We start from the raw sequence: 12,214 nt of genomic DNA on the forward strand, positions 1-12,214 counted from the left end.
TTTGATCTTTTGATGTTCTGATCTGTCAGGGACAGGACAAATTACCTAGTCAGTTTATTCTGAGGGTTCACTGCAAGGCTAGACTTGATCTATGGTCAGGGTTGGGTAGTTGTGAATGTGAGTGAAGCAGGTTTGGGGATCAAGAAAGTACAAGAGCTGCCTCAGCCTCTTCAGTAGTTCCACAGATGTCAAGTTCTTACAACTTGTGTAGATGAGAGCATGGACAGTAGGGAGGATGAGCAGACTGACTATGACTATGGCATCATGTGCAGGAAGCCATTCAAATTGGGGGGCGTTGGGGCAGTGGAGTTTTTTTTTAAAAAATGTAGTTGTAGTGAAGGACAGTGTCTTTAGGGGATAGATTTAGTTCTTTACAGTCAAGAACTTTACAGCCAAGAACAATGTCCTGAGGGCTGTGTTGCCTGTTCTGAGCCAGAATTAAGAGCATCTCCTCTAGGCTGAAGAACAAGTTGTAGTAGGAGAGATAGGAGCCAGTTATCATGGCCCAAACTGTTACCAACAACATCAGCAGGGACTGAGAAAGAGCTGCCAAGGAAGTATGAGCAGCTAAAAGGCTAAATTTAAAGACCAAACCACAAAGATAATCTCTGGATTACTACCTGAGCCACGTGTAAATAGGCATAGGATAAATAAGACCAGTGTTGAATGCATGGCTGGAAAGCTGGGTTTGGCACTGCCCACACCCAAACTACATTAGGGCAGTGTGTTCGCAGGTAAGTTAGGATTCATTAAATACTTCCTAGTTGTGGATCCTCTCAGCAAAAGTGATCACAACATCTTGGCACATGTTTGTACAGTGGCTGGAAGCTGACTCATCCACTGGAAGTCAGCTGCGCAGCTGTAATGTACTCTGGGCAGTCTAAATTAGCTAACTGGGATTTGCGTCTCTCACTCAGGATTAAAATCTGCTCTTGGGCATTGCCATTTAAATAGCTGGTAGCTCCATCACTCCTGCCAGTAATAAGAGTCTCAAAAAGACTCTGGCTTCCCCAGGAAGGTAGGACCCAGTGTTGCATATTGGGCAGGATCCTAGAGATTGGGGGAAGAGGGTTGGGGTGGCAGGTTTTGACAGTAGGTGGAGTAGAAGGAAGGGTTGATGTCAAGGTGGGGGAAAATGATAAAAAGATAACATTAATGGCTCTTTACTTGAATGCATGTAGCATTCAGAACAAAATAAATGCATTAACAGCACATGTAACGGTTTACAGGCATGATCTTAGCCATTACTGAGACTAACAAGGCAATCATAGCTGTGACCTCAATATTCAGTAATAAGTGACTATTCGAAAAGTTAGACAGGAAGGAAAGGGTGGTGAGGCAACTTTGTTAGTTGGGATGGAATAAATGCAATGTCAAGAAATTATCTCTGATTGGAAGATGTAGAATCTATTTGGTGGAGGTAAGAAATAACAAAGGTAAGAGGATACTGGTAGGAGCTACATGGTAGTACAGAGAATAAAACACTAAACAAGGAGGACATTTTAAAAAAAAAAAAAAAAGGCAGCCCATTAATCACAAGTGATGTAATTTTGCAGTTTGGGAAAGTCATATTGGCGGAGGTACCCAGAGAAATTATTGACAATGTATTTGGGACCATTTCCTAGAACAACATACTTTAGATCCAACCAGGGATCAGGCTATTTTGGGTTTGGAAATGTGTAATGGGGCAGGTTTAATAAATGATCTTAAGAGTATAAGATCTCCTAGAAACTGGTCATAACATGGTAGAATTTAGCATTCACTTTGAGAGGGAGAAACATTGGTTGCACACAGCTGCATTAAAGTTAAATAATAGCAATAATTGAAATAATTACAATGGCATGAGGGCAGAGTTGGCTGGAGTGGACTGTGAAAGGAGTTAGCAGCAAAGGCAGCTGAGGACAAATGGCAGACATTTAAGAAAATAGTTCATCCTTGCAGCAAAGATATCCAAGTGAGAAAAAAATTTCTAGGAAGATATTAAGCCCACCATGATTATCCAGGGAGGTTAAGGATTGTGGGGAAAAAAACAATAGTAAATATTAATGGTAAGCCGGAGATTTGGGAAAGTTTCTTTTTAATAATAATACAGACTGTAAGAGCTTTTCATTAAATATATGTCACAAGATGGCAGCAGAGTAGGACACTGCTCGGAACTCCTCTGTGTGCCAATCCCTTTTATCTTTTTTTCTGTCTTTCTTTCTGTCCACTTTGTGATTACCGCTTCTCCCCCCCCCCCCGTTTCCCTCCTGAGAGTGGAGTTGCAGAAAGAGCACGGCCAAGTCCCCCAGCCGACAGGAGAGAGCAAGGGCCGAGTCCTGTGGCAGAACCAGCACAGGGAGTGTGGCCTCATGCTCTGGGGCCTGCAGGCACACCCTGTCAGCCCCAGAGCTCCGTGAGCAGTGAGCCCTGGAGCAGCACATGAGCAAGCAGTCCCAGAGAGCGTGCAGGCAGTGAGTCCTGGACTGAGACTGGTGTGAGGGGACAATCCTCACCTTAGAACACTAATGTTAACACCTCAATATTTTCCTATTTTTAACTTATTTTTAACTCTGTAATTAAGCAACTACTTTTATTCCACTGCTGTATCTAAGAATTGTACCTAGATATTTGTACCTAAGACGTCACCATAAGAAGGCAGACATTGTAAAAGATTTTCACTGTACTCCGACAATGGAATACACATAGCAATAAAAAGATACTGTATATTGTATTGTAATTGAAAGGAATACCAAATTGAACTTGGGCCCCTTAGAGAATGGGGCCAGGGAAATAATAAAAGGATCCAGGAAATAGCAGAGGAGTTGAAAAATATTTTTTATTCATCTTCGAAGTAATAATATCATTCCAAAACTTCTAAAAAATCAAGGGGTAAAAAGGTGAGAGAAGATAAATAGAATAAACATCACCAGAAAAAAGTTACAAGGGAAACTAATGAGACTAAAGACCAGTAAGTCCCCTGGCCCTGATGGGATCCATCCTAGGATATTAACAGAGATAAAGGATGCACTGATGATAATCTCCCAAGAGTCCTTAGTTTCTGGAACAGCGTTGGAGAATTAGAAAATTGCCAACGTAACACCTTGATTCAAAACAAATGGAGACAAAAAGCCAGTAAGTATAGGCATGTTACTTTAACATCTGTTATGGGGAAATTGTTAGAATCTATTACAGAGGATGTAATAAGAGCATTTAGAAATACATAACTTAATTGAGCTGGCTCAGTATAGCCTCATGAAGGGGAGATCATGCCTGTCAAATTTATTGGAATTTTTTGAGGCGAAAACAACCAGATTTGATAAAAGGGAAATCAGTAGATATAGTATATTTGAATTTCCAGAAGTTGTTAGATAAGGTACCAAACATTTTTCGACTTAAGAGCCTGTGGTGTTTGAGGTAGTATGCTAACACGAATAGTGTATTGGCTAACTAATAAAAGACGAAGTTGAGATGAGGGGTGTATTTTCAGAATGGCAACCTGTGGCTAGTGGAGTCCCACAGGGATCAGTGCTGGGGTCACAATTATTTAAACAATGTATCAAGGGCTTTGGTGAGGAACTTGAAAGTACTATTGCTAAGTCCGCAGATGACACAAAATTAGTTGGGGAGGCACATGTGAAGGTGAAACACTCGGAGCCTACAGAGGGCTATAGACAGGTTAAGCTAGTGGAGAAAATTTGCTGGATGGAGTGTACTGTGGGAAAAATGCAGTGATGCACTTTGGCAGGCAGGCTCAACAGCAGTCAAGAAGCTTGACACTATCTGAGACAAAACAATCCACTTGATCCACACAACACCCGCAAATATTCATTCCCTCCACCATTGATGCTCAATACTAGCAGCGTGTATCATCTACAAGATGCACTGCTGAAATTCATCAAAGCTTCCTTTTACAGCAGCTTCTAAGCCAACGACCACTTCCATCAAGAATGATAGGGGCAGCAGATATATCAGATCCACGCTTACTGAAAGCTCCCTTCCAAGTTGCACATAATCCTGACTTTGAATTATATCACCACCACTCCCTCAGTGTCATTGGGTCAAAATCCTTGAAAGCCCTTCCTAAAGGCATTGTGGATCTACCTACACCAAATGAACTGAGAAATTCAACAAGGCAGCTCACTACATCAATGGCAGTTCAGGATGCATGATAAACACTTGCCCAGCCAGCAATACCCATGTCTCATGAATGAACAAAAACATTGACAATAGTAACCAGTTGACATTACACAATCAAAGAGTTCCACAGCAACCATATTTTACATCCACCCATGGGTATCTCCGTGTCCTTCATACGTGTTCTTTATAAAGCTTCTGCTGTAACGTATTCTTTTGCAGATACATAAATGGATTTCAAATTATATTGTTGGAGAATTAAACTCCATCAATTCAGTTCTTGTGTCAAAATTTTCTATGATGAAAGGATTGTGGTCTGTTTCTTCCACATTGTTGTCTCTTATATAGTTCTTGAATACTTTTGCTGACAGTTTTCTTTAAGTAACAATAGGCTGTTTGATCACAATCTCATCACCATGCAGTAAAACAGCCCCACACTGTCACTAGCATCAACAGCCAGTTTGAAAGGTCTCTCGTAGTTGCATACAGTTAAAACTGTCATGGTTGTCAGCACAACTTTCAATGTTCTCAGAGAACTTTGACACTCTTCTGTCCATTCAAATCCCCTGCCTTATTTTAATAAGCCTGTTAAAAGTGCCACAATGGAGCTAAAGTTTGAAACAAACATGATAAAATTCAATCATGCCAACATAAGGCAAATCTTCATGTTTCATCCTAAGCACAGAAAAATACATGATAGCCTGTACTTTCACCTCTCTAGGTGTTTCTCAGCCTCTTCTCTCAGCATAGCTCAACTAGTTTACCTTGCATTGGTAAATTCACTCTTAGCCAGATTTATAACTAAATTGGCTTCTTGTAGCCAATCAAACAGTTCAGTCAAGCAATATAAATGTTCTTCCCAGATTTGGCTAAAAACAGCCAAATTGTGATGTAAACAACAATTACATAATCCTTCAATTATTTTATCAGTTAACCATTGGAATGTGGCTGATGCATTTTTCATTCCAAATTGCATGACTTTGAACCACTAAAGTCCATCTAGTATTACAAAAGCTGATATTTCTTTGGCTCTAACAGTCAACAGAGCTTGCTGCTATACTTTTAGCAAGTCAATTTTTGAAACAAATCACGCATGTCAAACTTGTTCTATATATGGTTCAGTCTCAGTATGGGATGTGATTCCAGTTTTATTACCACAGCGACTTTATCCTTTGACTCCCTTATCCAGTTAATTACAGAAACTAATCACAATGGATTTACACTTCATTCAGCCCTGGAATTGTATTCCAAAGAATAGACATGGCAAAAAAAAACTTATTCTATCGTGATGATAAGTGAATGGGTGGAATTCAGACCCATTTTTGTGCTGATGACCTGGTCATTGACAACGATGCATGAGGACAATGTTAAAAAGACACTATGGTCACACAACAGAAACCAGGTTTCTAATCAGGGTTCTGAGGAAGGGTCACACATTAATTCTGATTTCTCTCCAGAGATGCTGCCAGACCTGCTGAGCTTTTGCAACAATTTCTATTTTTGTTTCTAATAAGGGGGAGTTGAATAAAACATATTTTAGAGCAACAAGAGAAAAACAGAAGCTTCCAGACCGGCAAAGAAACAGAATACTGCCTAAAGTTTATCAGACGGCAGAGAATTCAAATTGGCTTTTACCTGTCTAAACAGTGAAATCAAGTTTTTGCTCCAGGATTTTGATTGCACCTTGAGTAGAGTGACGTCAGAGAAACCTGGGACAAAAGCAGTGAATCGTTGCCAATTCATTTTCATCAATTTCCAGACTCTGTTTCTTCAATGGATCAAAAGCAATGACAGGCCTGCAACGCTTCAAGACTTTATCTCAAAATTAACCCTAACCCTAACCCTATCCCTCTCCCAGACCACAATCAAGCCTACGCCAGCTCAGAGCCACCCTCTCCCAGACCTGCAATGTGCCAACAAAGTGTCTCGGGATTTTTTGGACATGTAAGACATCAGTCCATGCTACTTTTTATAATCAGTACCCTTTTCTTGAGTATGTGTGTGTGTGAGAATAAGTGCCAGTGATTGTGAGTACATTTTGGGTGGTGTGTTATAAATATTTACCCTTTTCAAACAAATCTAAATGAGCAGTTTTGAGGAAATGTGCCATTTGTCCATTTCTAATAGTCACTGTACACTTGTTATTCCAGATAGTTCTGTGTGCCAGGCCAGATTTATTTTAGGTTTAAAATGGAAAATGCTCAAATTATTTAGTGGGTCAGACCGTATTGTATCTATGGGACAGTAACAGAGATAATGGCAGTTTGATTAGGATGGATAGTCAGAGGTTTTTCCTCCAAAGTGGAAAGGTCATCTGCAAGAGAGCACAGGTTCAAGGTGAGAGGGGAAGATTTTCACAAAGAGGGTGATGGGTGCCTGGGGTACACTGCCAGTGGAGGTGGTGGAAGCAGGCACATTAGCAACATTTAAGGCGTATCTTGATAGATGCATGAGGAGGTGAACAGTAGGATAGAAACTGCATGTGGGTGATAAGTAGTGGGTCTAAATGAGGATTAGAATTGGTGCAGTCTTGGTAGGCCGCAGGGCCTGCTCCTGTGCTGTATTGAACTGTATTGTGTTGGTTTGACTTAGAAAGTTAGCGCTGTTTCTCTCTCTACAGATGCTGCTAGACCTGCTGAGTTTCTCCAGCATTTTCTGTTTAGATCTTAGATCTCCAGCATCTACAACATTTTACTGTCGTTTTAGACTCAGACTGGTTATTCCCTGCTTAGTAGTTTCAGCTTCTTCATCCCAGGTGATGTAACTGGGAATTAATTTATATGAACCTGAGTTGCTAATGGAACAAACACAGAAGGTCCTTTGTTTACGGGAAAAGTAGTAGACTTTTCCATGGCTTTTCATGGGCAAAGTATAGAAAATCCTCCAGAAAAAGACTCAGAATGGAGGAACTGGGTGAGGGTGTTCCTTTCTCAATGTTTCTTGCAAATGTCTATAACCCTATACCAAGTTCAGTGAGAATGGATTTGTACATAAATAAATCTTTGTGAAAATTCTGGCACTCAGGAAATATTTATTACTTTGTTAGTAAAGCCCTAGACTTTAGGTTTATTATTCCAAACCATGCCCCTTTGATGGCAGGAGAAACCTTGTAAAGCCAGAGGGAATGGATTATCATAGAATCCCTACAGTGTGGAAATAGGCCATTTGGCCCATCGAGTCCACACCGACCCTCCCCCCCAGATCCACCCCAAACCCTATCCCTATAACCCTGCATTTCCCATGGCTAACCCACCTAGCATGCACATCCCTAGACAATTTAGCATGGCCAATCCACCCTAACCTGCACATCTTTGGACTGTGGAAGGAAACTGGAGCACCCCAAGGAAACCCCCACAGACACTGGGAGAATGTGCAAACTCCACACAGTCACCTCAGGGATGGAATTGAATCCAACTCTCTGGTGCTGTGAAGTAGCAGTGCTAATCACTGAGCCATCATGCCACCCCAGATTTTATTTAGAATTACAATTTAGATTTAGATTAGCTTTTAATTTATTATTCATTAGCATTCCCATCAGTTTAACACATTTTTGCACTCATTTCAGGTTCCTGATAGCCTAACCTGTGTCCAAAATTACATTCAATACTCCCACCAACTGGAAACAGATTTGGGAAAGTGCTGACTCAGGCACTGTCTGGGATAAAAGGAAAGCATCAGACATTGTTTTTGAATATTTGAGCACTAGTTCCAGGAATGACTGCAACCAACTCTTTAACAGTTCCAAAGAATCACTGGACTCGAAACATTAACACTGTTTCTCTCTCTGTTGCTGAGTTCCTCCAGCACTTTCCATTTTACAAGATCAGACAGAAGCCTTCCCCTATCCTGTTCAGTTTTTCACTGTGGGATAGCCAAAGAGAACAGGGTCTTGCTGCCTACAAGCACAGAAACTAGCACATGCTGTTGTTAGGTAGTGAAAATAAAATAATGATTTCCACTGTCACTTTGCAATCCCAAAATACTACCAACAAATCTGTGACCCTGATCTAGGTCCTGTGTTACACACTGAAAGGGATTTCCCAGTTTGGTGCCGTTGAATCTTACATTTCATTGTCTAAACCCAGATTACATTTTATTTTGGAGGGTTTCTTGCTGTGGGGCATAGTGAGTTCTCTTTCTCCTACTTTATCAAACTTGCCTCATTAATTGCCTACCACACCTCTGTGACTCTCCTCACATCCAGTTTCCACCCCATCTTACCATGCGTCATTCTTGGATTAAATCATCAGTCAGTGGATATCCTGGAATTCACTGACATCCCTCGAGCCCACACCATCTCTACAAACTTATGCCAAACAAGCACAGTCAATCCATTCAACTCCCCACATACACCAACAATAATAGTAGCAACCTCCTTTTATCTTTTGGTAATGTCTGCCCGTCTCTCATTCCATGAGGAAAACAGACCACAAAAGGGCAGAAATAGTCAATTTGAAATTGTCCACTTAGACAGAAAGAATAAAAAACAAGCATATTGTCGAAATGATGAGAGGTTGCAGAGCTCTGGGATGCAGTGAGATCTGAGTGTCCTAGTGCATGGATCACAGAATTTAGTCTGCAAGGACAGCAAGTAATCAGGAAAGATCATAGAATGTTGTGCTTTATTGTGAGGGGAACTGAATGCAAGAAATAGGGAAGTTATGCTTCAATGAGATCACACCTGGAGTCCTGGACTTTGTACAGGACAGGTCACCGTACTTACAGAAGGATGTTAATGCTCACAACTAATAATAGACTAATAATTAATAACCAGACTGAGTGGATTGTGTTACAAGGAAAGGCTGGTCTGTATCCTCTGGAGTTTAGAAGAATCAGGTGACTTAATTGAAACCCTGGGAAGACTTGACCAGTTGAATGTTGAAAGGATGTTTCCTCTTTTGGGAGAATCTAGGGCTAAGGCTCATCATTTAAAATAAGAGGTCACCCATTTCAAACAGAGATGTGGAAAAATTTTGTTCTCTGATAGAGTTGGGAATCTTTTGAATTCCCTTCCTCAAAAGGCAGTGGATGAAACCTCTTGAAAGATTTAAGACAGAGGTAAATAAATTCTTGCTTACCAAGGGGATGAAGGATTATTGAGAGCTATGCAGGAGTGTAGAGTTGAGGTTAATACCTGATCAGCCATGATCTTATTGAAAGGCAGGGCAGGCTCAAAGGTAAATACTCAAGTTGTTGGGTACTGCATGCCGTGCAGTTCCTAATCTGCAGAGAATCCTGATTCTTACTGCCCTGAGAAGGTCTATAATTAGGGGGGTCGATAGCATCCTTTGTAAGCAGGATCGACAGTCCCGCATGGTGTGTTTCCTGTCCGGTGCCAGGGTGAGGGACATCTCTGACCAGCTTGAAAGGATATTGGAGCGGGAGGGGGAGGATCCAGTTGTTGTGGTCCACATTGGGATAAACAACATAGGCAAGACTAGGAAGGAGGATCTGTTTAGGGATTATCAAGCACTAGGAATGAAAATAGGGAGCAGGTCTTTGAGGATTATAATCTCCGGATTACTACCCAAACCACGTGCAAATTGACAGACGGATAAGAAAATTAGTGAAGTAAACATGTGGCTAGAGGAATGGTGTGGGAAAGAGGGATTCCATTTCATGGGGCATTGGCATCAGATTTGGAACAGGAGGGATCTGTACCATTAGGACTTTCTCCACCTGAACTGATCTGGGACCAGTGATCTAGCGAAAAGGATAAATAGGATGGTCACTAGAACTTTAAACTAGTGAATTGGGGGGAAGGGAAGGGGAAAACAGCAGGAAGTATAATGGTAAATAGAAAAGAAAGCAGCAGATTAACATTTATGCAGGAGGGTTTAACTACATCGAAGACTATGAAAGAATTAAAAGGAAGAGAAACTCAGGAGATATTACTAATGGAGATGTTAGAATTCAAAAAGAAGGTGTAAAAACTAGCATAAAGGCACTTTACCTGAATGCTCATAGCATTTGAAGCAAGGTAGATGAGTTAACGGCAAAAATCATCGTGAATGAGTATGATTTAGTAGCCGTTACAGAGACATGGTTGCAGGATGGTCACGACTGACGACTGGGAATTAAGTATCCAGGGGTGTCAGTCTATTCGGAAGGACAGACAGGAAGGAAAGGGGGAATGGTGTAGCGCTCATATTTAAGGAGGACATTAGGTCAGTAGTGAGAGATGATATAGGTTCTATGGGGAATAAGGTTGAATCCATTTGGGTGGAAATTTGAAATAAAAAGAAAAAGTCACTGAAAGGTGTAGTCTATAGGCTACCAAATAGTAACATCACACTAGGGTGGGCAATAAACATACAAATAACTGATGCCTGTAAAAATGGTATGGCAATTATCAGGGAGTTTTAATTTACGTGCCGATCGCTTGAACTGGGTTGGTCAAGGAAACCTTAAGGAGTTCATTGAGTGTATTCGCGACAGTTTTCTTGAACAGCGTGTAATGGAACTGACGAGGAAGGAAGTTATCCTAGATCTGGTCTTGTGTAATGAGACAGGGATAATTAATGATCTCATAGTTAGGGATCCTTTTGGAAGGAATGATCACAGTGTGGTTGAATTTAGAGTACAGATGCAAAGTGAGAAGATAAAATCCAATACCAGGGTCCTGTGCTAAAACAAAGGAGACTACAATAGGATGGGGGAGGAGTTGACTAAAGTCGACTGGAAGCAAAGACTTTATGGTGGGCCAGTTGAGGAACAGTGCAAGACTTTCAAAGCAATTTTTCAAAGTGCTCAGCAAAAGTATATACCAGTGAAAAGGAAGGACTGTAAGAAAAGGGGTAATCAGGCGTGGATAATTAAGGAAATAAGGGAGGCTATCAAATTGAAAGATAAGGCATACAAAGTGGCAAAGACCAGTGAGAAACTAGAAGATTGGGAAAACTTTAAATGTCAACAGAAAGCCACAAAAAAGCTACAAAGAAAAGTAAGATAAATTATGAGACTAAACTAGCTCAGAATATAAAGACACATAGCAAAAGCTTCTACAAATATATAAAATGAAAAGGAGTGGCTAAGGTAAACATTTGTCCTTTAGAGGGTGAGAAGGGGGTTTTAATATCGGAAATGAGGAAATGGCTGAGGCATTGAACAGGTATTTTGTGTTGATCTTCACAGTGAATAACTTACCAGTAATTGATGACAAAGAGACTAGAGTGAGTGAGGACCTAGACACGATCATTATCATGAAAGAAATAGTGCTGAGCAAGCTAATGGAGCTAAAGATAGACAAGTCTCCTAGCCCTGATAGAATGCATCACAGGGTACTAAAAGAGATGACGGGAGAATTAGCAAATGCAATGGTGGTAACTTTCCAAAATTCACTGGACCCAGGGGCAGTTCCAGCAGATTGGAAAACAGCAAATGTGACACCACTGTTTATAAAAGGAGGTAGACAAAAGATGGGGAATTATAGGCCAGTTAGCTTAACTTCTGTGGGGAAAATGCTTGAATCTATCATCAAGGAAGAAATAGCAAGAAATTTAGATAGAAATTGTCCCATTGGGCAGACACAGTTTAGGTTCATGAAAGGCAGATCATGTTTGATCAATTTGCTGGAATTCTATGAAGACATTACAAGTGCAGTGGATGACAGGGGCCCAGTAGATGTGGTGTATCTGGATTTCCAAAAGGTATTCGACACAATGCTGCACAAAAGGCAGCTGCATTAGATAAAGCCGCACAGTGTTACAGATGATGTATTAGCATGGATTGAGGATGGGTTAACCAACAGAAAGCAAAGTGTGTGGATAAATGAGTGTTTTTCTGGTTGGTGAACAGTGACTTAATGGTGTGCCTCAGGGATCAGTGTTGGGACCGCAATTGTTTATAATTAACATCGATGATTTAGAGTTGAGGACCAAGTGTAGTGTGTCAAAGTTTGCAGGTGACACTAAGATGAGTGGTAGAGCAAAGTGTGAAGAGGACTCTGAAAGTTTGCTGAGGGACATAAATAATTTATGTGAGTGGGCAACGGTCTGGCAGATGGAGTACAATGATGATAAATGTGAGGCCATCTATTTTGGTAGGAATAACAGTAAAATGGACTATTACTTGAACAGTAAAAAATTGCAGCATGCTG

This window comes from Rhincodon typus, chromosome 23, assembly GCF_021869965.1.
Source record: "Rhincodon typus isolate 14 chromosome 23, sRhiTyp1.1, whole genome shotgun sequence".
In the NCBI taxonomy this organism is placed as follows: Eukaryota; Metazoa; Chordata; class Chondrichthyes; order Orectolobiformes; family Rhincodontidae; genus Rhincodon; species Rhincodon typus.